Source organism: Drosophila montana, unplaced genomic scaffold (assembly GCF_035044405.1).
Source record: "Drosophila montana isolate Dmon_TW-CO22-7 unplaced genomic scaffold, ASM3504440v1 contig_1264_1, whole genome shotgun sequence".
NCBI lineage: Eukaryota > Metazoa > Arthropoda > Insecta > Diptera > Drosophilidae > Drosophila > Drosophila montana.
In genome coordinates, this window is record NW_026996243.1 from 844,945 (window position 1) to 869,436 (window position 24,492).

Sequence of the window (24,492 nt, forward strand, 5' to 3'; positions counted from 1 at the left end):
TGCCTGATTACTTATGCAAATTTCACATGGCCAAGAGCTGTGCATTCGCTGTGCAAATTTCAATTTAAGTTATTGCAGCCGCCAGCTAAAAGTATTTTCAAATCATTCCACATCAACATTTTGTACACACACACGCACTCACACACCTACACACATGCATATTTATGTATCCTTACATAAACCAAGCCAAACAAGAGTCGCCCCATTTGCCTGCTGAGTTGGAAAGCTGACTGCCGACTGACGGCCCCAAAGCAGCAAAGTAGATCAAGGCGAGTTTTAGCAAAAAACAACAACAACAACAACAGCAACAACAGAATCGAATCGCACTACAACAACTGAAATCAGAGGTCCAACTTGAACATGCCAAACTTCAGCTTATGCTCAGTGCGGGACGGGTATTTATTACAGGGTCCTTAAAGTTTTTTGCTCAGCTTTAGCCTGATTTTTCTTGCTTTATTTTCATTTCATTCTCTACTTTTTTGTTATGTTTAACTTTGTAGCCCAAGAAGGCAAGGCTATTTTGCAGGTTTTATGATGCGATCGTCGTGCCTTGTCTGGGCCATTTGAGGGGCTCGCTTTGGGTATCATTTCCTGTTTATCAAGCGACGGCTCTGGTTGACAAATATGCGGCGTTTTAGGCTCTTGGAATGCGGTCAGTGTAACACTACAGAACACATTTACCATTTCAAATGGGCCGCCGATGGCGGCAATGTGGCCAAGTTAACAAGTTGCATACAATTTCTTGGCTCAACTTCGGCAATAAATTTTAAGTCTAGGTCTGGCAAAAATAATTTTTTTTTTTGGGTTGCCCATTGTGCAACTTGGCACCAAAGCCCCTTTCGCCCTTTTTTATTTGTGGGTCTGAGCGAACTAACAATGAAATTTAAAGACACTAACTTATATTTGCAATGACATACAAATACATATATGTATATATACATTTGGATACATATGTATATACACATATCGTCTGATGGCTGTTTGCTGTGTTTGTTGTCCTTTCGACTTTTGTTTTTATCTTTTCTTCTTTTTTGTTGCTGTTTATTGTCACGTTAACGGCAATTTTCATGCACAAACTTTAGTTCTTGTTTCAGTTTTGATTTCGATTCCTGTACGTTTCATTTAGCTTGGCAGTTGCCACTTTTTGCGCACCATCAGCCACATAAACTCCGACTGTCTCTGTCTGTGTATCTGGTGTTGTGTTTGTTTGTCTGTGTGTGTGAGCCGTCTGTTCGTGTCACTGAACGGTAAATTCAAATTAACATTTAATTTATCGCTGTCACCGTTATGGCTGTCGCCTGTCATAGTATCCTTGCTGCCAGTTGGTTTGTTGTACGATGTTTTGAATTTATTGACGAAACCCGTTGGCTGGCTTGTTCCTTAACCGTTGGCTGCCAGCCTTTCACTCATATTCGCCAGGCACTACTGACTAACAGAAAGGACATGCCATGACACCATACCACATCTGACAGGTACACATGAATTGAGGTTAAGATTTTACGGCTGCTTTCTCGAACTGGATGCATTTTTAAAGGATTTTTAGATCGTTCAAAATTTAATTAATCTATGGATTCATAATTAATATATTATTAATATCATTTTGCATCAAACTAATACATTTTTGGTATGTTTTAAATGTCCTTAGAGGTGTTTGCTAGTTGGTTGATTTCCCTAGATCAATAAAATATTAAGCATTAGAAAATGTTACCCGGCATTACAAATAACGCTTTGTGGCATAACGTAATTTCAGACTGATACTTACTGTCAACATGTGCCTATATACATACATACATAAGCATTCGAACTCGAATGGCAAGTCCGTGGAAATTATCGGATGAATTAATTGATTGACAGTACGCAAAATAATGATTGGCAAGGCCTACTTGTAGCATTGTCACATTAAAGTTATTAGATTTGAAGCTAATTTTGAACATTCGATTTGCTGGTAATTCCTTTGTTTCTACCGATAGGTAAGGAAAAAACATAAATTAACTTTTTTAGAAACAAATAATTTATAAGATTTCACAACTTCTCCCGGAAATGCAAATCTGTCAAAAAAAAACCCCGTGTGCATTATTGGCATTATGTATGAGTTGATATAAACTTCAAGAACGCTCAACAATTTTAAGCAACATAGTATATTAAATTAGCGCTAACTTTACACAGAAAATTAGTGACGCATTTTCTGAGTAAGACTTAAATTGTGAATATCGCTACTATCACGAGCATACAGTGCGGCTACGTGACTTTTTCGCTTGTGCCATTTGTCAACTGAACCGCAGTTGAAGCCGCTACAGGTTCGCATAACAAAGTCTCCGCGCCTGAGTTATTTAAAAGGTGTCTGAACCCTGTTTCACAAAAGTTTTTCATTAAAGTAACAAATTTTAATTTTAATTAGACCCAAACGGGGCTAAGTACAGAGCACAGAGTACAGAGCGCTAGCGATTAAAGCAAGCGCCATGCCCACTCCCACGCCCACGCCCAAGGCCGTCCGGTACGCCACGAGGCATTTGAAGCAAAGTTGCGATGTTGTGGCTGAGAGTAGGGCTGAGAATTTGTGCCAGAAACAAAAAATGTTGTTGCAGAAGCCGAAACGTGAAGCGACAGCATTACGCATTCAGCAACACCTCGCTGCGAGATACTCTCGCTATATAGATTCAGGTGTATTCACATTTTGCAGTTTTTACGGTTAGTGTTGCAATTTATTCACAAAGAGATACAGTCCAAACCACCCAAACAGCTCAAACAACTTGATGCTGAGCTGGCTTCGCATTTTGCTTGTGTGCATTTTCTTGTTGCCTGCAAGAGGAAGACAGCGAGAGAGAGAGAAAGGAGAATTTAGAGTGAGGGACACACAGCTGCATTCAATTTCTGTGAAAAGCGTTGCACATTGAATGGCCGCCGTTGCTAGAACTTGGATTTTAACAGTGTGGCTTTAGAAAATGTCTCGTATCTCGGTCATTGCTATCATAGCTGACACACGAATGCAGCTTGGCTTGTATGCGGACTGGCAAAGCATTTAAGGAATGGGTTTTACCGAAGTGAAAATTTATCAGAAATGAATTTACTCACTTCCAGGAATCAAAGCAAATCTCGCTAATGCATTCAAATTATCTTCAAATAGTTGCCATTTATTGGGAAATGGACTTGTCAATACATTTCCTTACATTTTGAGTAAGGGTTCTGAAATCTGGTTAGTTTTACTGAGTTTGGTAATGCACTTTCTGTTGAATTTCTCTAAATAAATTAATGTAGTAATTTCTTAAAACGTTTAAAATATAAACAGATGCTTAGAATATTTACATTATTTATTTAAAGGTGGACATTTCAGGCAGATTCAAATCCACTCAAATTGCCAAAATATATATATTTCCTTAATATTTTAAAACAACTACCGAAACCCTATTTTTTTAAAAAAATATCTTAGGTTTTTAGAGTATGAGTCACCAAACTTGACATGTAGCTGCTTCTCATTTTATATATATCGCCACTTCACCGCAACACAGCTCCAAATCAAATATATAAACCAATTTGAACTACCCAACAATTTAACTCACAATTTAAATACAATTGTCGTTTTAGGAATATATGAACATTCTATAGCAGAATAGGTACCACTGCTGAAAATTTCATTAGGATCTGTTAAGAAGCACAAAAGTAATTAATGAAAACGTGTTTTGGCTGGCCACGTGCTTGCGGCAGCTGGCGGAAATTGAAAGAATTTCTGTCTACATGTATACACACAATAATGCGCGTCTTTATTGAAGTTTAGAATTGAAAGCTTTCAAGAGCATAGCAATTGCGATTGAATTGTTTTCTGTGGTGTGTGTATGTGCTGCTATTTTAATTGTTTTTTTTTTCGTTATGAATTGATTTTTGGTTTGGCTGTTGAGTAGAGGCGGTAAGAAGTGGTGTGGTATGTTACGAGTTCGAATCCTATTGAGGGAAATGTTATTTTTTTTTAAAACTATTTTAATTACTGCTTTATTTGGTGTTGGTAGAAGAGGGCTTAGAGTATTCCCTAGCCGGGAACTCCCGACTAGAGCCTCTTAATTGTTTTTCATTTATATTCGTAAAAAGTTGATTTTGTCTTGGCTCAGTGTCGGCCTGCGAGAGAATGCTTATGACAGCGTTGTGGTTGACGAAGCACTCAAAACAAAAGAAAATTATAATTATTATTGTTAACACCCATTGAGTTTTTATTTCTTGTTTATTTTATTTCCTGAACCCTTTGTTTTATACAACCTTTGACCCGCATTTTCTATCCAAGAGGGTTGAATTTTGTCAAGACTGTGTAAAAAGTATCATATAAATGATTACAAAGATTTTTGAAATTGTAAGCCGCTTTCCACTTATTTATTACAGTTGCGGAAGGAATTTACAAAATGACTGTAAGACTTAGTCATTAAATTAAAAATAAGATATAACTTACAACCTCGCCCAAAAAATTGTTGACCTGCTTTTTCCATTAAGGGGACTTGTATTTTGTGAAGAGTGTGACACACATCTCAAATAAATTTTCATAAAGATCCTTGAATACGAATTTAAACACGAAACTGCATGTACCAAAATTTTTAACTCTCAATTTCACCAAGTATTTTGTTAAATGAATTTGAATGAAGATTTTCGAAAATGGTTGCTTAACAAAAAAGTCTGTTTTCCACACGCTTTTTTTTTTTTATAACATAGTAATTATTTTAATTTAAGATCTGCCCGCTTTCGCGCAATAACTAAATTTGTTCAGCTTACGTTGGCAGTTTAGTATTTTAGTATTATATTTGTGTTTTCTTGTGTGTTTAGTGTAAGGAGGGCAGTGGAAGGTGTGGAGTTAGACATCTACTCTTTGGGGGAGGTCAAGAGGGTGTTTCCTTTTGAGCCGTCTTGTTGTTGAGCTGTTGTCCAAAAGGTTGGTGGCAAGATTATTTGGGTGGTTGCCTAGTCTGGCGATGTAGCGATCACTTGGCAATTACCTCTTTAACCCAAGGTGTATAAAGCTGGCTGTGAATTGTGGTATTTTCATGGTAAATATGCGCGTTAGATAAAATTCGCAGAGCTTTATTTTGAAACCGCTGAATAATGCTCAGGTTGCTCCTGCTGGCGGTACCCCAAAGATGGATGCCGTAAGTCCATGTTGGCTTGATAATTGTTTTATAGAGTAACAGCTTTACGCGAAGTTTCATTTTGGAGTGCCTGCCGATCAGCCAGTAAAATTGCTTCAGCTTTTTATCAGCCTGCTTTCTTTTGCGCACAACATGTTCGTGCCATGTCAGCCGTCTGTCGAGTGTGATGCCTAGATAATTTGACGTTTTGTTCACCGGAATCAGTAATCCATCTAGGAAAACTGGGGGGCAGTTTCCTTTGCGCAGCGTGAAAGTGGTATGGGTCGATTTTTCTTGGATGACCGCGATGTTCCACCTTTTCAGCCAGCTGTCCTGGGAGTCCAATTGACGTGGTAAGAAATGCAGTATCATCCGCGTACGTGGCGACCAAGAGGCACTGATCCGGGTTGACAGGCATATCGGCTGTTTACACTGCATAAAGTAGTGGTCCCAGAACGCTGCCTTGCGGGACTCCGGCTCTGATGCATTTGAGAAATTTAAAGAAGGAAGCTGGTAAGTTTGCCTTGAGTTTGTGCAATAGACCGGGGTGCCATACCTATCAAAGGTTTACTTCACGTCAATCATGACCGCACAGCAGTACTTCTTTTCTTCGAATGCCTGTAATATTCGCTCTACTATCCTATGGCACTGTTCCGGTGTTCCGTGGAGGCGCCTAAAGCCGAACTGATGGTTTGGGATAAAACCAGCCTCGTTCAATACTGGCAGCACTTTACATAAAAAAACTCTTTCGAGCATTTTAGAAAGAGTCGCCAGTAAACTTATGGGACGATATGAGGAGAGATCGGCCTCAGGTTTACCAGGCTTTGGTATTAAAATTACCTCAGCTCGTTTCCACTGGGAAGGGAAATGTCCAAACTCAAAGCATCGGTTAATTACGTTGGTCAGCAACTGGAGTCAATGCCATCGTGTCCAGGCGCCTTTTTTGGGTTGAGTAGAGCAACCTCGGTCTCAATCTCGTCCAGGGATACTGGAGCGATCTGTGTGTCACCCACACTTGGCAGCTCCAAGAAACGGATAGTGTCCGCTTTGTCCGCCAATGAGCAGCGATTAAAAAGCGTGAATGAGTCATGAATGTGCTCTGCAAAGGCATCTGCTCTTTCATGGTCTGATCGGCACCAGTCCCCGTTTGCTTTTCGGACCACAGCTACCCTTCTGATATTAGGAGTATATCTGTGTTGGTGGTCTTCACAAAGTGTTCGACCTCTGGACTGCTATTGCACAGGCCGTTCGCATTCCAGATGGTGAGGTTCAGCCTTACTTGCATGGCTTACCAACAACAGTGGCTAGCATTTGCGTCATCTGGCTAAATATTTTCTCCATCACTTTTCCATAGCTCCTGCACTTGCGTGCTCAGGTTGGCGGGCTTGGCTTTGTGAATTGTTATTTCCTCCTCTAAGCGCATCCGAGAAGCTGACGTGTGTGTCAATTTTAGCAGCTGGGGCTCCTGAAGTACGCCCGGTGGTGAAGTTTGGGTAACGAGAAGCATTCGGGAACGCCTGCGCCTTAGCCGTTTTATAAACTGCGCAGCCTTTATATGAAGCAGCATGATCGCCTTCACAGTGTACTCAGTACGCTGGTTCTTCTTTACCTATAGTGCAGTCTGCTGAGCTGTGTTTATCGCCGCACTTAACGCATCTTTGTTCGAGACGGCAATATCTTTGGGTATGCCCGAACCCTTGACAGCGGTAGAATTGGATCAAAACTTGGAATTTTAAAGGATGCTCAATTGTTACCACCGAAATGCATAAGCGTTTTTTTTTAATACCTCATTGTTGTTGCTGGATGGCTCTAGGTTAACGAGATGTGCTTTTAGGGCGGTATAACTTATTTTGTCAGGCATCATGACCCGCTGCTGGGGTGTGAACGTTACCCAACTGCCCAGTATCAATCACAACGCGGTTATTTTATTCTATTTTATTTGTATGTCTATGCAAGTCTTTATTGCGCACTGCGCGCAATAGGAATGGTTGAACGATTATTTAAATAATTTAAGGAGAATTACATTTTAAGCTCAACGTTGACACAAACTAGATATTTACTTCTTATTATTCTTCTACTTTTTTTCTACCACTTGTCCACACGCTTGACTGGAATTTTTCAACTTCTCACATAAGGTAACTACAGTGAACATTTTAGATTCCGAGCCTTTAGGCTATGCCGTGAACACCAATCAGTCAGTGTGTATTTGTGTAATAATTTAAATGATTACTAGTCAGTTGCTTTTTATGAAAATACCCACTATCAAACGTAATGCATTCTTGGAGTTACCCACTGTCAAAAATTTTTCCAACCAAGTGCTTCTCAATTTTCGCCAGAAGCTAAGCTAAAAAGTGCGTAAAAGGCGTCGTCAAGTCATAACTGACAGACAATCTCCGTGTAGTAGATGGTTCCAATGGCAGAAATGCTGCTGTTTTTGTTGTTAGTTTTGCGGGCGTTTCTAGAGTAGTAAACGCTGAAGGTGGCGTGAGTGGCAATTTGAGCTGGCACCCAGACAGTCCTGACAGGCTGGATGCTGAAATAATAAAAAACAAGCGTCCAAGTCGTCAAAGTAGAAAAAGAGATAGCAGAAGAGAGAGAGGGACAGAAGCAAGATAGCAGATAATACACATTAAATACCACCAGCAACCTCACCTCGCACACGTGGCCAACCTGCGGGACCAGCATTGGCATACTTAAGGCTTTGAGTTAAAGCGCGCAGTGAGTCTTCTTTGGTTTTCTCCTACTTTACTTGTTGCATCCGTGACACAATCTAAAATTATGTTAAAATGCAGGAATATACTAAAAATATGTCTACAAGTTCTTTTGTAGACAACAAGTATGGGAGTGCTTTTATACAAAAGCTTTAATTTTGACCGATTTGAAAATATGTAGCTTTTAATTGAAAAGTTTGAGTACATTTTGTTGTACTGATTTCCACTACAGAGCTATATGATATAGTTGTCCTATGGGCTCGACATATGTATTGACGACAGTTTTAAAACTGCGAAACTTCTTTCCAGACGAAATACATATTTTTTGGTTTAATTTTGTGATGTATTAGCCCAATTCAATATGTCTATTTTTATAAGACCACTAGCGGGCACATTCCGACCTTCCCGTGGAAAGTTTTGTAATCAGAATTTTAAACACAACTTTCTCATCCTGTTCCCGCCCGTGAAAAATTTAAATCTATCCGTACTATCTTGAACTCCATGTTATTTTTCTGGCGAGAATCTTGCAGCTGCAACTGAACAATTAACTCGCATTTTTCAACGAAGAGTAGTGGATTTCGCGAAAAGTGGAATCAAACAAATTTTAACAACGATATCTTAAAACAAGTAAGAGGCTCTAGTCGGAAGCTCTCGACTAGGGGATACCCTGAACCCTCTTATTCCAAAACCAAAAGCAGCTCACGCTACGCGCTCGTTTAATTTAGTAGTAATAACAAGTAAGAGGTTCTAGTCGCGAGCTCCCGACTAGGGGATACCCTGAACCCTCTTATTCCAACTAAAAAAAAAAAATTGTTCCTTGGCAGGGTTCGAGCTTGCAACTAACCGCATCACTTACCGATGCCTTTACTCAATAGCCACATCAATAATTAAGTCTTAATAAGAACAAATTAAAATAGCAGCACAGAAAAAATTACAATCGCAATTGCAATGCTGTTGATAGAATTCAAAGCAACACGCATGAATGTGTGTGAGTGTACATGTATACAGAAATTCTTGGAATTTTCGCTAGCTGCTGCTAACACGTGCGCACATAACTTTTGTGTTTCTTAACCGATCTTAATGAAATTTTCGACAGTACATCCTATTGTAGAATAGAATAAAGAATATTTGTGTATTCTCAAAAATGCAATTTCATATAAATTGTGGCTTAAATTGATAGGCAATACAAGTTGGATAATTATCTTGATTTATAGCTTTGAGGTGGTAGCGGGGAGGTGGCGATAGGTATTAAATGAAAGATACTTGATATATATATATACTATTCTAGAAGCCACATGTCAAGTTTAGTGACTCTAATTCATATTATTTGCCGAAATTGCTCAAAAACAGGATTTCGATATCGATTTTTATCGATTACTTGGAAATTGGGAAAGTTATCGAATATCGGAAACAAACTCGATCTTCGCGGGCATTAGGAGGACCTACAGCTAAAATTTCAAGTCTCTAGCTATTATAGGTTCTGATATCCTTGCGTTCATACATACGGACAGACGGACGGACATGGCTAGATCGACTCGGCTATTGATGCTGATCAAGAATATATATACTTTATGGAGTCGGAGATGCTTTCTTCTGCCTGTTACATACATTTGCACAAATATAATATACCCTGTTTACCCATTTTTAATGGTTTCAAGGTATAAAAATAAATTTAAAAAAAACAAAAATACTTTCCTCGCAACAGACCATACAACTTTCCGCCGCCTCTAGTCAACAGCCACACCAATAATTGAGTCTTAATGAGTAAACCACGAATTAATATAGCAGCGCAGAAAACAATACAATCTCAATTGCAATGTTGTTGATAGAATTCAAGGAAACGCTCATGAATGTGTGTGTGTACATGTATACAGAAAATCTTGTAACTTGCGCTAGTTGCCCCAAACTCGTGGCTAGCCAAAGCACGTTTTCTTTAAAACCTTCTATGTTTCTTAACCGATCTTGATGACATTTCTACTGTAGATCTCATTGTGCAATAGAATATTTGTATATTCTCAAAAAGTCAATTTCACTTAAATTGTGGCTTATATTGCTGGGCAGTATAAATTGGTTTACATATTTATTTGATTTATATCTATGAGGTAGTAGCGGGGAGGTGGTGATAGCTATATATATATATATATATTAAAGATATTTGATGGGTTCAGGGTATAATAAGTTGGAAGCCGATCCGATAGTAAACAAAAAAATTGCATGCAACAGATTTCCGCTAAACTTCCCCAGTTGTGGTTGAAATTTCCAAAATCGACGATACATGTATTTAAAAAGTTTTAATGTAGTGCTTTAAAAATTATTTGAGGCCGATTAGAGGGGATTTTACGATCTTAGGAACTTTAAAGGCTAGAGACTTAAAATTGACTACCGACTATAGCCCGGCCTTGCCCGTGAAACGTTTTGTGCTAAAAATTTTTGAATTTCCACCACGTATACGCCAGAGGGAACTAAAAATCTACCCGTACCATCTTGATCTCCACTTCCATTTAAAAATATGATTAAAATGAATTGTATAAAAGTCAACTGTTGGTATCAACGGTTTCCGCAAATGTTAGTCTTATGGTGAGAATCTTGAAGCCGGAAAATAAACTTCGTTTATGAATCTATTGACCCGCATTTTTAATCCAAAGCCGGTAAACTCAACTAAATTCTCACAAAGATCTTTGAAAATGAGTTTGCAACTAATAATAAAAACGAGAAAGAAGAGCTATCTTCGGCACGCCGACGATTTAATACCCATGCAGACCCAACCTTTTCATAATGCTCATAGTGCTTTGCCCATATCTAAGAAGCACAGAGAAAATAGTTATTGCCGAGTACGGTGAAGATATTTTGAAAAACAAATAATTTTCCCATACAGCAACTTACTTTTCGACTTTTTGATCGATCGTTCCTATGGCAGCTATATGATAAAGTGTACCGATGTTGATATAATTTTGCATATATATGAGGAGCGTAGTAAAAACAATAAATACCTACTTTGGTCAAGATATCTTGAAAACCAAAAAAATTTGCACACAACAACTTAATTTTTGATCGATCGTTCCTATGGCAGCTATATGATATAGTGGTCCAATGTTGATAGAATTTTGCATATAAATATATAATGAGCATAGTAAAACTAATAAATGCCGAGTTTGGTCAAGATATCTTGTTAAACAAAAATGTTTTTCATAGAAGAACCTACTTATCGTTCCTATGGCAACTATATGATAAAGAGGTCCGATCAAGCTGGTTCCGAGGTGTGTACTGCCTGCAACAGAAAGAGGCACTTCTGCAAAGTTTCATAAAGATAGCTTTAAAACTGAGAGACTAGTTAGCATAGAAACAGACAGACGGACATGGCTATATCGACTCGGCTGTTGATACTGATCATGAATATATATACTTTATGGGGTCGGAGATGTCTCCTTCTATGCGTTACAAATTTCACGAAAAAATAATAATACCCTCTGCTAGGGTATAAAAAAGATAAACATTTTCCGTCAAGTTTCCAAAGGTGCGGGTGGAATTGTCAAAATCACCGAAACACTTATTCATTTAATTTTTATATTGGGCCCTTAGAATAAATTTAAAGCCAATCGGTCGAAACTTGAAACTTTGACCTTATAAACGTTGATCTTTCACCAGCATCTATCATCCATGAGGGGAGTTAAACACGTGTCAAACGAATTGTCATATATATTTATTTGAAAATTATTTTGAATCCGAACAGATGGTAATTCAAAATCGTACATACGACCGTTTTCCGCCAATATAAAAAAACTGCAATGAAATTTTCAATATCGCTGAAACACGTATTCATTAAGTTGTTATGTAGGAATTTGAAAATAAATTTTCACTTCGCTTAAAACATCTTTGATCCGTTTGTCAGTCAAGATACACACATTTGACCAAGATATGACCATAGCCTTTATATCCAGGGTATACATTCTGTAAACAAAAAGGTCACCAGCAGCATCAGCAGCTGATTGAGCCGCAGCTGCGAGCCTTAACCCCAAACGATAAATCATTACAAAATGAAGCGACACAATTTTTGCACGCTATTTTACCCGGCAAGTGGTCAACCGATAAAACTGTCAAACTTGACGCTGTAGCGCATCGAAGCGATTTGCACTAGCTCCATAAATTGTGGGCGTTAATTATACAACCACAAAACACTGGTGCGATAATTTTATGTGTCAAAACTAGTCCATGATATTAAATAACGGTAGGATTTGCTATCAACAAAAAAATTATAATTTAAATGCTTGTTATAAGAGTTTCCAGATAATTTAAAATGTGAACCTGTCAGATATAAAATATGAACTCATTTACTATGAAAAAATTCATTTAAAATTTGATGGGGCTTTTGCTGTTCAAATATACCCTATACACATTCAGAATGGCTACTCAGCGCATTGAATGTATCCCACAAAAAAATAAATTTATCCGCATCATAGAGTAGATCTAGCCATGACCGACTGTACGCGTCGTACAGAAAACTTTGTATGTATTACAGCTAATTAAGAAAAAATACACCCTACATACATTATTTCTAAAGACTGGTCACATTTATCTTACATAGATATTTTTTTATTTAAGTGTTAAGAAAGTAACTTATGAGAAATCAATTTCTAGCCAACTTGTAGGGCAACTCCCAGGACGGCACTTTTGAGAGAAACACTATTGTATACGCTAATATCTTAAATATGTGTAACTGTGACACATTGTAAAGCGGTTCTTCTGATATATATTACGAACAGTTCTAAATATGTAATTTTGGCATATTCGTGCGCCTGCGGTCATTAAAATGGGTGTACCATAAATTGTGTACGGTTTTTAATTTTGCTATCTTTTAAATCACATTTGTGCTTACCTCCCAATAGTTTCTGAGTCTGGCGATGTTATTTATTGAATTTGGTTTTCGGCATGTATGTATATATCACACTTGCAGTTATTACATAGATGTATTTTGCACAAGGCGAATAATTAATTAGCGGGGTTAAACGTTAGCCTCGCCTTAATACAAATTTGACCAGGCTTGTGGGCAAATGCATTGAAATGTTTACCTAATGAAATAGATTATTGCTCTGTAGCATTTGGATAGTTAACTCATGAACTGGCGCTGCTTGGCTTTGGCCCAATTGGTCTTTTTTTCGCACAGTGTTTGCCTACAATTTAGTTATGTTTGCGGTTTGACCTGTTTGCGACAATTAGTTGATGGACTATGGTTTTGCTTTTGACATTGATTGATTTACTTCGAATTCTGATAATAAAAATCAAAATCGCATTAAGTTGAGAATGTAAACAATGTCAACGGCATTGTCGCACATACAATCTGTGCATTTAATATCATTATTTAAATTAAATTAATCTAATTAATGTTACGCGTTCGATTTTGTCGTTTTATTGGCTTCTAATTAGCGCGCATAAAATAAAAACCGGGCAGTAATGCAATATTCATTTTGAAATTTGCACCCTTTGTCTATGAAAGTAATTTGAGCATTAATTATGTTCGATACGGATGCATCACATCCAACTTTAATTTAATTACCCCCAACACACATACACTCGCACACTCGATCGAGTGCTTTTGGGGTGTGCGGTGAATGTCTGTGGTGAGTGTCAGTTGGCATCTACCAAAACATTTATGACTTGTCAGATGTATACAAGTTTCATAATTTACATTTGCACCCATTTTCCCATTCATTGGCCTAAATGCTTGGACCAAATTCCTAATGTGTTTTTCGGGTCAAGGGTTGACAACAACAGCTGGTAAGCTCTACATGCGACACTAAGCACCTTAAGAAATTAATTTAAGCTGGACAAGTTTCTAGATGAGCATAGGATTCCGAAGGGTTGTCTTCCCCAGAAAATTGTCATTAGCTTCGAATCAACTATTCTATTACATTCCCTATTCCATCATTTAGAATTTCTCAAACAAAAATATTTAAAAACAAACCTTTTACTAATATAACAAAATTTACTATGAGCAAAAAATGTTGACTTCATAACTTCTTAAACTAACACTTCAAATTTGACAACTTCTTTCAGTCCTTAAATTGAATTTTGAAAACAAGATGCAATTATGTTATATTTCACGTAAAGCTCACGAAAAATAGTATAAGAAACCGAGCCGAAACATATTTTCCAACTGATTTACGTAGAAATGTCAAGCGGAATTAAGAATTGTCATTTATTTTTCTAGTACCCCCAATTTGCCAGAGTATAACAAAACCAATCAACGACAACAACAACTAATAAAGCCGTTTGGCTTGGCCGTTGACTATGAAAATTTGCCACGCTGATGATGAGTCGCATTTAATGGCCAGAATCAATTTGCTAGCTTCGCGCCAGCTTTAAAAACCAGTTGACTCATTTGCGAAGACCGCATTTTAGAGATAAAAAACAAATGCAGATACAAAATGAGAATTCCTAGCGCTAGACAATGGGCTGTAGTGCCAGTCACAGTCGCAGAGTCGACTACTGACAGTAAATTGCGAGAAAAAACAACACAGTTACTAACCAAAATAACAAAAAAAATACAATAATAACAACAGCAAGAGTGTTAATACAAATTACATTTCACTCTGAACGCGCTACGTGCTTTGTATGCTAATTGCATTGCAGGTCTTATGAACGGGGCAAAAATTACGCTACAAACAATTAAGAAAGCAGTCATCAGTCATTGGCTTGCAGCCCCCAACACACACACAAATACACAAAAAGAAAATCATATGTAAGCGCCTAAAAAACACAAACACACTTGCACACCCAGCCACCCATACACGTCCGCATACAGACTGCCGCTGATTGTCTGTGGGAGCCCAAACAAAAAATCCGTTCGCATTTCATATAAATCAGCGCTCAATGTCAGCCAATGTACAATTTCTAATTAGAACCGGAGACATAAAAATCACTGCAACTGCCTAGAGCAGCGACTGACAGTTTTGCTGGTCGGCTCAAAAGGTTTTCATGACGTAGCCGTCGACGTCTGGCAGCAGGCAGCAGTCAGCGAATGTTTGTCGTTGACTGAGACCGGGTGTGGGGGATCGACGTGTTTGCGGCTGATGAGCTGCACAGACCGACGATTATCGTGCCGGGCTCCTGGTCAATCTTCTGTACATAAACTGGTTGGCATAAACAGAGCAGAGCATTGTATTGGAACGTGGGTGCAACTGGCTGTGGCTGGCGTCAAATTTAGTTGAACAACATCACTAAATGATGCACAATCGCCAGACAAATGCACACACACACACTTACTGCCAGAGCAGAGCCATTGCTCATACACTACATTGCACATGCCTGCGGGCATTTTGGTGCAGCTTGAATGTCAGAATCAGAAATGAGTGGCAATCGCTGCTCATATGAGCGCCAAATTTATGCCTGAAGGTGCAATCAATTCCTGACAGAACTTTGTGCGCTGCTTATCGCGTTAATAAAAGGCAGTCAATTTCAATTGCCAAGACGAACGCACAGTGCTCAATAAATGGGGCATCGACGGCGTTGTTATTGTTTTTCGTGTTGCCAAAATGACGTAAAACCAAAACAAAAATACGGTTTTGGTTAATTGAAGGCACAATACAAACAAAACAAACAACAAGAACAACTACCCACAGCATTAGTTGCCCCGAGCAACTGAGGAAGCTTTTTATATTTTGGGGCCATGAACTTGAGTCACACAAAATTAAATGAAAACACTTTAACAAGCGCAACGGGCAACGGGCAACAACAAACTGAGCAATTAAATGAAATCAAATAAAAATACCAAACGTAAGTGAACGCTTCTAAGTATTTTTAGTGCAGCGTCGACAGCGTCGCCAACAGCGGCCCCTTCTGGTATTCTCATGTGCAGTTTGAATCAAATAAATCATTGAAATGTTGTTCGCACAGCGACTTCGCCACGCTGGCCCAAGAATACGCTGCATTTATATGTTTGCAAAGAAAGTGAAAAGGTAAGAGCAAAACATATATGCAATTAAATTCAAATTTATATATGCTAAAAGCGAAATAAACGTACTCGACTAACAGATACTCTGGACCAAAGAGGACGTGCCTTGCTTGCTATAATTCGTTTATATAAGTCAAATCGGCGGTGATAAAATTCTAATAAGTGTTTACCAATGTTTTGTATACTTATTTTAACAATAGTAATAGTAGTACTAGCGAAAATACTTAAACCTCTGAAGAACTTGTCACATTAATTTATAATTCATAAGCTTTCTGTAAACCACAGCACATTTCGCTCTTAGGCGCAAAAGGTCATTCTAAATTAGCAAAGCAGTTTAAAATTGAGCCCGTACTAGAAAAGCGCGATAAGTTGCATGAGAGCTGAAAACAAGCCGGGTGACTAATGCACTGATAATGGAGATGAAGCATCTCATCACACTCGCACACACACCCCGCACGCCACGCGAGGCATAACTAAACTAGGAAACAAACGCACTCGCACTTTACATACCAAACGCTACCAACTTAATATATAATTGTTTATAAAACGAACACAAAAGAATTATTATGTACGTATTATATGCGATGAGTGAATAAGAATGTATATCTATCTATTTTTATGTGAGTGTGCATGTACATACTTATTTATATACATATGTGTGAGCACTGTTCGTATAGAGACTGGCATCTATGAATTTCAATTGCGGTACGTGCTCATATGTAGCTCGCGTTCGACGGAGCGCACGTAGCCGCAGTCGCTGCCGCTGCTTCTGCCGCAGTCGTTGCCGCTGCTGCTGTCAATGTCTGCTGATTACACATGCACTTATAAATATAGCGGCTCTGCAATTCGAGTTCTGGCTCCCATGGTTCAGTCTCAATGAGCTGACCCGCAGCAAGCAATTGCGGCGCTTTTGTGAATGAATGCGAGCGAGTGCGCTGGAGTGGATAAGATGCCAGTCGCTACAGTTGCTGTTGTAGGTCATGTTGTTGCTTTTGTTGCCGCTGACTGACCCGAAGTGTTATTAAAAAATCATAAGAGCAAATTAACAAGCAACTGCATATGCCATTGGCCTAAGGGGCGTATACGCAATTTCATTGAACACTCCAACAACATCGACTGTTCACGCGTAGTTTAAATTATTCAATCTTCAATTTCTTTTTTTCTTGACAGTATATAAAGGCCACTCAGCTAGCGGCCAAATATTTGAATATAAAAATGTCCGGTTAATAAGGCGCTGCAAATGACTCATGTGGCACGGCAATTAAAATAAAATTAATTTATGAAAATTCCATCACGTCTGAATTACATTTGCAGCCAGTCAAATGGAAAGCAACACAAACGCGGAGGCTGCATCCATCGCCGTTGCACTTCATGCAAAACGACATCCAGCAGCTGTCAGATAGCAACAACATCCCCCACCACCCACTTGTTCCGGTCATACCAAATGATATGTAGCCAGAGCTCAACAGGCAAATATTTCTCATCAACATTTTTGCGTATTCATGCGCTATCTGAGTAAAGCCAGGTTGACATATATAATGCCAGTTATGATCGTCGATTGACTTAGTGGGCCTTGTCTTAAACTAGTAAATGATTTAAATATTATGACATATTTAACAAAAAATTTAAAGTAGATTATCTAATATCTAACTATGCTGTGTAGTCGTTCAGGCTTTAAAAGTACAGAGAGATGTGCCCGAACCCTTATTTAATGTTTGTAATACGATTAGTAGACTTTTTAATATAACTTATACGTTATATAAATAATAATGACAATAATAATTCAATAGTATTAACCTTGTTAAAGATAATACTCAAACTGAATTTAAGTCGGTACAAGGCCTGTACAGATAAAAATACTTTAATTAAATATGATTTTTTACAGAAAATGTCATTAAAAGTCTACTTAAAACTAAAAGCATAAGTTATTTTTCCATTTTTGTTATCAATTGAAGGTCATGGAAATGTAGATTATTATCATTTAATTTAAAATGAAAATACTTAATTTCATTGTATGCAATTATATTTAAATGCAGGCATATTTATTATTATACTTTTACACGCTTTCTTCATAAAGCATAAACGGTTTAAATTGTAATGTCTAAAAAAATTCCTTTCAATAGCTGTCCAACTTATGACGAGTGTGCTTATGTGAGGTGTGCGGGGCATGCAAGTCCTATAATATTTGCGGGAAAGCGCTTATTTAAATTGCCCATTTGAGTTCCACTTAGGCGCACCTTAGTGTGTACAACTACAAGTGTTAGGATTCATACATTTAATGTTGCCTTTAGCTGCTGCCACTGTCAATTAAATGTAATATGTTGTAGTCGTAAAAGGCCAAACTGTTTGGCCTGGCTCACTGTAAAGAGCGACATCAGCAAATGCAATCCCAATTATGGCTGATAACTATGCGGAATTTATGGGCGTGGAATTGCCGCATTATGTTCGCATTACAAAACGGACACACAAATTTACAATGGAGTCTCAAAACACTTGACTAGCTCACCAATTCGGCCGAATTGCCACCATAAACTCATAAACAAAAAAACGCTTGCGCTTCGTTACCTTGTCTTTCTGCGAAACCATTCTAAATTTGATTCATCCATTAATGGGTCCATAGAATAGATAATTGGCCATAAAGCTCGTCTGTGACTGCGGCTGGTCAGGCATATTAAAATATTGTTTGCCGCTGCTGTTGCCGTTGCCGTACGCGATGTCATATTTGCTTGTGCGGCTATTTTTGCGGTAGTTGTCTACCAGTCAAAACACTTGCCACATACTCGCACAAAATTAATAAATAAATGCTAATAATGAGTTGTGTACAGGCATTTTGGCATCAATTGCGGCTTAATGAAAACAAATAAACACCATTCGGCTCAGGCATGAATGAAGTCCATGTCAGGCTAGATAAACGTGAAGTCAGCAATGTTTCGATCATGTGAATGAATACACAAGTGCAAAACGAACAAAACGAGAGTGCTCGACTGCGAGTTGCTCTCTACACAAGCAATTTATAACACTACTCGGTGGATTTGATGTCTAAGTGACCCAGTTATTAAATTGAGAATCAGGATTGAATATCAAATACCAGACTAGTGTATGACTGCTGTATGGACTTTGCCGGAGACCATAATAGTTCTGTGCTATTTAAAACGTCAGGCTTTTAGTTTTTAGTTATATTCTATACTTATAATAATAAAACACTTTTGTTAATACCCTGAACCCATTGACAGATCGTGATATTAAAGGCAGAATGTAGCATTTCCGACCACATGGAGCACATACTATTGATCAGCACGACGAGCCAAGTCGATATCGGAAACTTTAAAAGGTAGAGACTTGAAATTTAACGAGCCCTTAATTTCTGTTTGTCTGTATCTCCTCTAATTTTTATAATATCGATTAATATCTATTTGCAGAACTGGTTTTTGAGTATGTAGGTTTTTGTATATTCAAAACCACAAATGAAGGAAAAAAACTCTTCTTAGCTTTAAGCACTGTTATATACATTTTAATAAAAGTGTTCATTATACCCTTTTTACCTTCTAGGGCTAGGGTATAAGAAGTGAGGGATGACATAAATAAGTCTGATGCAATTCCAAATCGAGCGACCACAATAGTTGTAGATAAAATTACAGAAAATCTAATCGTGTATTTTGAATCTAGATAAAACAAGGATCAATCAAATCTGATATTAGGTACATGTTTTAAAATGATGAATGAATTTTGATGAGCGTTGTAATAATTATTAGGCTTGTCTAGCAATAAATTGTGTGACATGTTGAAATAGTAAAGCGTTTTTAGCTCTGCGTTAAGAAGATGCAAAAATAAGGTGTTGTCTTTTAAAAAGAAATGTTACAATCAATTCAGCAGAAGCAAAAAATGTAACAGTTATATTGAATTAAAATCATCTTTTTGCGCTTACGGCATCTAATTCCAGTACAATTTATTACTCAGCCATTCAACTTAGTTATTATACTTTTAACAATCGATGGAATGCTTAAATTTACTTGTCTAGTACTAAGGAAAGAACTCCCTTCCATAGGCTAAGACCTTGGGCTTTAACGAAATGTGAATAGATATTTGAAGGCCATCAAAGGTGAGTCCACAGCAAAATGAAACGTATACATGACGCTTGCATAATATTCAATTACTTTGATTTGTGCTGTGTTGTGTTGGGTTGTGTTCCGCTGTTGCAGCTGCTGCTGTGCAAAGTCAATTAAGAATTTAGTGTAGTTCAACTGTCGGGTAATCGCATTCGCATTTATATTTGTGTTACATTGAGTGCAATGTAAACACAAACTACAGTTATTAGTGCTTCCCAGTTGGCTTGTTGAACTTTGACACCGTACTCTATTACAGCTGAAGCTAATAATGCTGGCTACAGCAGAATTCAAAATAAATTATGAATCAGGTAGAGAAAAATGAAGCTACAACTTGAGAGAGTCAGGGAAATGCACCGCCACGCCCCCGTTCTCCCCTTTTTCGCTATTAGGCTTGGTTGCATGGTAAACTAATTAAAACTTGAGCGACTTCTTTTGCTGCAGATAGGTTTCATTTAAGTTTTTTAATTCATTTGCATTACCAACCTCCGCTGCAACTTTGGCTTTAAATTTTAATTCATTTCTCTGTGCTACGCTGTGGCAGCGCACTATTTGTTTGTATACTTATTGTTGTTTTATTTGTATAATAATAGGGCTGCCTTGGGTAGCCAAGTTTTTAATTTAAATGCTGCAGAGCAACAAAAGAGAGAGACAGAAATATGGAATTTGTATTAAGCCCAGTTTTTTTTACGTTTAATCAACTTCCTTCAATTGCCGTGCGCCGTTGAGCCGAGTATCTGAGCTCTGAGCACTATGCTGCAAATTTGTTACGCATACGCACTGAGTGCAAAAAAGGGAAATCTGTTCATCTGTTTTTAATCTGGCTTTGGAAGAAGTCACTTTGCAAACTTTGTGGCCTTTTGTTTTCTTTTCATTTCCAAATCCTTTGCTGCAAAGTGTTTTCAACTTGGTTTTATTTTATACTTGCCGGCTCTATCTGTATTTTTAATTTTTTTTTTATCGACAGGCCGAAAGCATGCCAACTGAATCCACAACCAAAGCGCATTTTCTGTTCAATGCCCAGGTGTTAAACTCACTCAGTTATTTTTTGTTTCACACTTGCCGTACTTTTTAGCTGCCGTGGTAGCCCCAAAAAGAGAAATAGCAGAGGACTTTTTAGCCGCTTGACAGATTTTTCTCATTTGCATACTTTTCCAACTATTTTGCAATTTCGTTTCTTTTTTATACCCTTGCAGAGGGTATTATAATTTTTTCTCGAAATGTTTAACGCATAGAAGTAGACATCTGCGACCGCATAAAGTATGTATATTCTTGATCAGTATCAACAGCCGAGTCGATATAGCCATGTCCGCCTGTCCGTCTGTCTGTTTCTATGCGAACTAGTATCTCTGTTTTATAGCTATCGTCATAAAACTTTGCATACGTACCTCTTTCTGTTGCACGCAGTACATATGTCGGAAACGGCTGGATCGGACCACTATCTAATATATATACAAAATCCTATCAACATAAGACCCCTATATCATATAGCTGCCATAGGAACGATCGGTCGAAAATTAAGATTTCGTATGGCAAATTATTTTGTTTTTTATGATATCTTGACCCAACTCGTAATTTATAAAGCTACTATTACTATCGGACCACTATATCATATATCTGCCATAATAACGATAGGTTGAAAATTAGTTTCTAGTATGTTCATTTTCTTGTTTTTCAAGATATCTTAACCACACTTCCTTGTGCTTCTTAGATACGTGCGAAGTATTATGAGATGGTTCGGTCTGCAAGGGTATTAAATCTTCGGCGTGCCGAATATTCCCTTCTCTCCCGATTTTTTTTATTTTATTGTTTTTGCTTCCAATTTTTAGTGGGACTGTGCTGCTGTTTATCTCCCGCTGAGTGCTTTCAGCCTGAACTTCTTTTGAATGGGCCTCATAAATGGGCTAAATGCCGCGCTCCAGCACTTTTAGCCTAAGCAAGATATTGGCAACCAACATTTCATTCAAGTCGAATTTTAAGCATACTCAACGAATTGGCCAGTCGTGAGCGTCTACTCGGCCTACGTCGTCCCACTTAGCTATTGTAGCATTGCTTCAATGCTAACCGCAAATTGGGACAGAAAGACCACAACAAAGGGATGATTTCGGTGCGACGCACGCAACCGCAACTATAGATATACTTCTAGCAATGTGCATCTGAATACTTATACGTGTTATACGATACAGCTCACTTGTATTTATATTTAATTTATGTAGTACTCGTAAAAATTTATTTTGAAATACCCTGAAATGTACACTGAATCTGTCAAGCTTTTGCATAAACTATATACACTTGTGTAAATAAAAGAGTTCCCATATTTTGTACTCATACGCACGCACTAAATTAACTTAGATACGTTAGCAAAACAAATACCCAAAACAATATTATTTCTTGAATAATTATTTCTTATCCAACTATCTTGAAGGGTAGATGAAACAACATGCTTAAATATTTGTACAAGCAATATCAAGGTTACATCTTAAGCGTAATCAATATTTCGCACATAAAACTAATCTTTATCTTGTACGGCAACAGATGCAGATTAATAAGTAGACTGAAAGATGGATTTGTCCATTTTAACAAAACCATACAACAATATACATAAATATATCAAAATTAAAATTTTTCTTTGATCCAGACTTTCATATTTTCTTTAATTAAGCTGCAATATGCACAAGTGCATAACTATACTGTAAGCTATAACTCTTAAACGCAAATAATACAATTTTACTACAATTAGTTTTATGACAATAAACCTGAAAATATGTGAGCGGTTGTAAAACAGTTGTAGGTAATAATAGGCAAATGTAGACCCTATTTTATTATGCTCTGTACAGAAAGATTCAAAATCATAAAAGTTTTATGAATATTTTTTACAGGTAGTACGAGCCCACGCATAAATAAATAAAAACGAATTGCTGATGTAGTACAGACCTGACTATAGAGTATCTTCTACTCGATATGGAATTATGACTTACAAGTAATAAAAACCATATAAATACATATTGAGGGAATTATTTGGTTATACAAAATGACCAAACACTTCTGTCCGCGTTATTTTGATTAGTTCTTACTATTTTAATTAATAATGTGTGAAATCTTTTTCCTGTTGATTTTAATTTCACTTCTATTCTAATTCCACTTATATTGCAGCCTTTTGTTGCTGTGGGTGGCAATAACTGAATAGTTAATTCAAACTTGCATCAATTAATTAATTATACTGACGATTAGCGTACTGCATTCAAGGCTAATTTGAATGCAATTGCCCTGCCAGTAAGCGCAATTTATTGTTTATTGTGACAATTGTTTCACTCGATCAACAATTAACACAATTAAATTCTACGTAAAATGGAATTTAGGCATATCAAATAAAAGCTCATTGAAAAACATTACAATAAAGTTTTCTTGGTTTACTTTACTGCCATACAAGCTGCAATTGAGTGATACAAAATATGTCTTTAATAAAATATTTAATCAATTTTATCTACGCAGTGGCCTTTGAGCCGAATTCGCCTTCCAGATGCTTCAATAAGCCAAATCAACGAAAGTTTTTCTAAGCGCCTGGCTCTGACATCCATATCAAATGGCGCTTCGTCCGCCTTCAACATGTGTCAAAGTGTTCGCTTCAATGAGCTTTAAATATTTGATTTGTTTTTTACACACCCACACATATATATATACAAACATATATCTGTATACTATGTGGGTGTGTGTGATTTTGCCTACTCTTTGTTAGCGGTTGGCGGGGCAGGGACTGAATTTATATTTGATTTTGTGGCTGCCTGCTGTGTTATCTAAAACAGAACCACAACTTGCATACACACGCATACACATGCATGGATCTATATCTTGCTGAACCTGGGCAGCGGTTTTGACTATCACATAATTGTCATTGACAAGATTGGAAAATTCTGTAACAAAAATGTGAACGAATTTTTCACACATTTTATTAACGGACAACAGCCAAAATGTACGGCGCTTGTGGGGCGAGGCTGTTGAATATATGCTGAATAGCCGTGAGCCGGATTGTCTGGCTGTCGTGCTGTCCGGCAGCCAGGCTGACAGGCCATTAAAAACATAAGACAAGCGGGCCCGAAAAGAGCAGCACTGAAGCCGGCCAATAAATCAGCGCTAGCCGACTAGGCAAGGACATCAAATGGACAGGACAATTGGCTGCGGGCAATGCAAAGGGTGTGAAATGAAAATTAAAGCAAAGCGTTCGGCATGTGGAGAAGAAAAGTGGGACGGACTGAAACAGCGGCATATAAAATTCAATTAGAATTCTATTTCTTACGAATCGCTTTTGCGTACGCTCTTTCTTATCGCTTGCAGCTTTTCTAATCAAGCGAACAAACGGGCGAGCAGGGTTGGCGTTGGGGCATTTCCTTCAGCTGTTAGTATCTCGAAGTTGCGCAAGGGCTGAGCAAGTGAACGCCCGGAGGCCATGAAATCAAGTGGAAGGAAAATCGTCCTGACGCTGGATTTTCAAGCTCAACCTCATTTGTTCAACAGCGCCCGTTTTCGCTTGCGGTTTTTGTCGACAATTTTCTGCCTTACTACACATTCGATAGCTGGCTTTGACAACAAGAACAACAGCTACAACAACCAGAACGAGTCAGAAAACAACCAAC

The 24,492-nt window shown here is 37.8% G+C and overlaps 1 protein-coding gene and 1 long non-coding RNA gene across 2 annotated transcripts in view; one reads left to right on the forward strand and one right to left on the reverse strand.

The window, feature by feature from the left end:
• The window catches only part of Octbeta2R (Octopamine beta2 receptor), a 67,196-nt gene that overhangs the window by 38,413 nt on the left and 4,291 nt on the right, over window positions 1–24,492 (reverse strand). The window lies entirely within an intron of this gene.
• On the forward strand, window positions 15,630–22,248 carry LOC135426248 (uncharacterized). The gene is made up of 3 exons (XR_010435879.1): window positions 15,630–15,762; window positions 18,992–19,089; window positions 21,691–22,248. It is a non-coding gene; the product is annotated as an uncharacterized LOC135426248 (long non-coding RNA).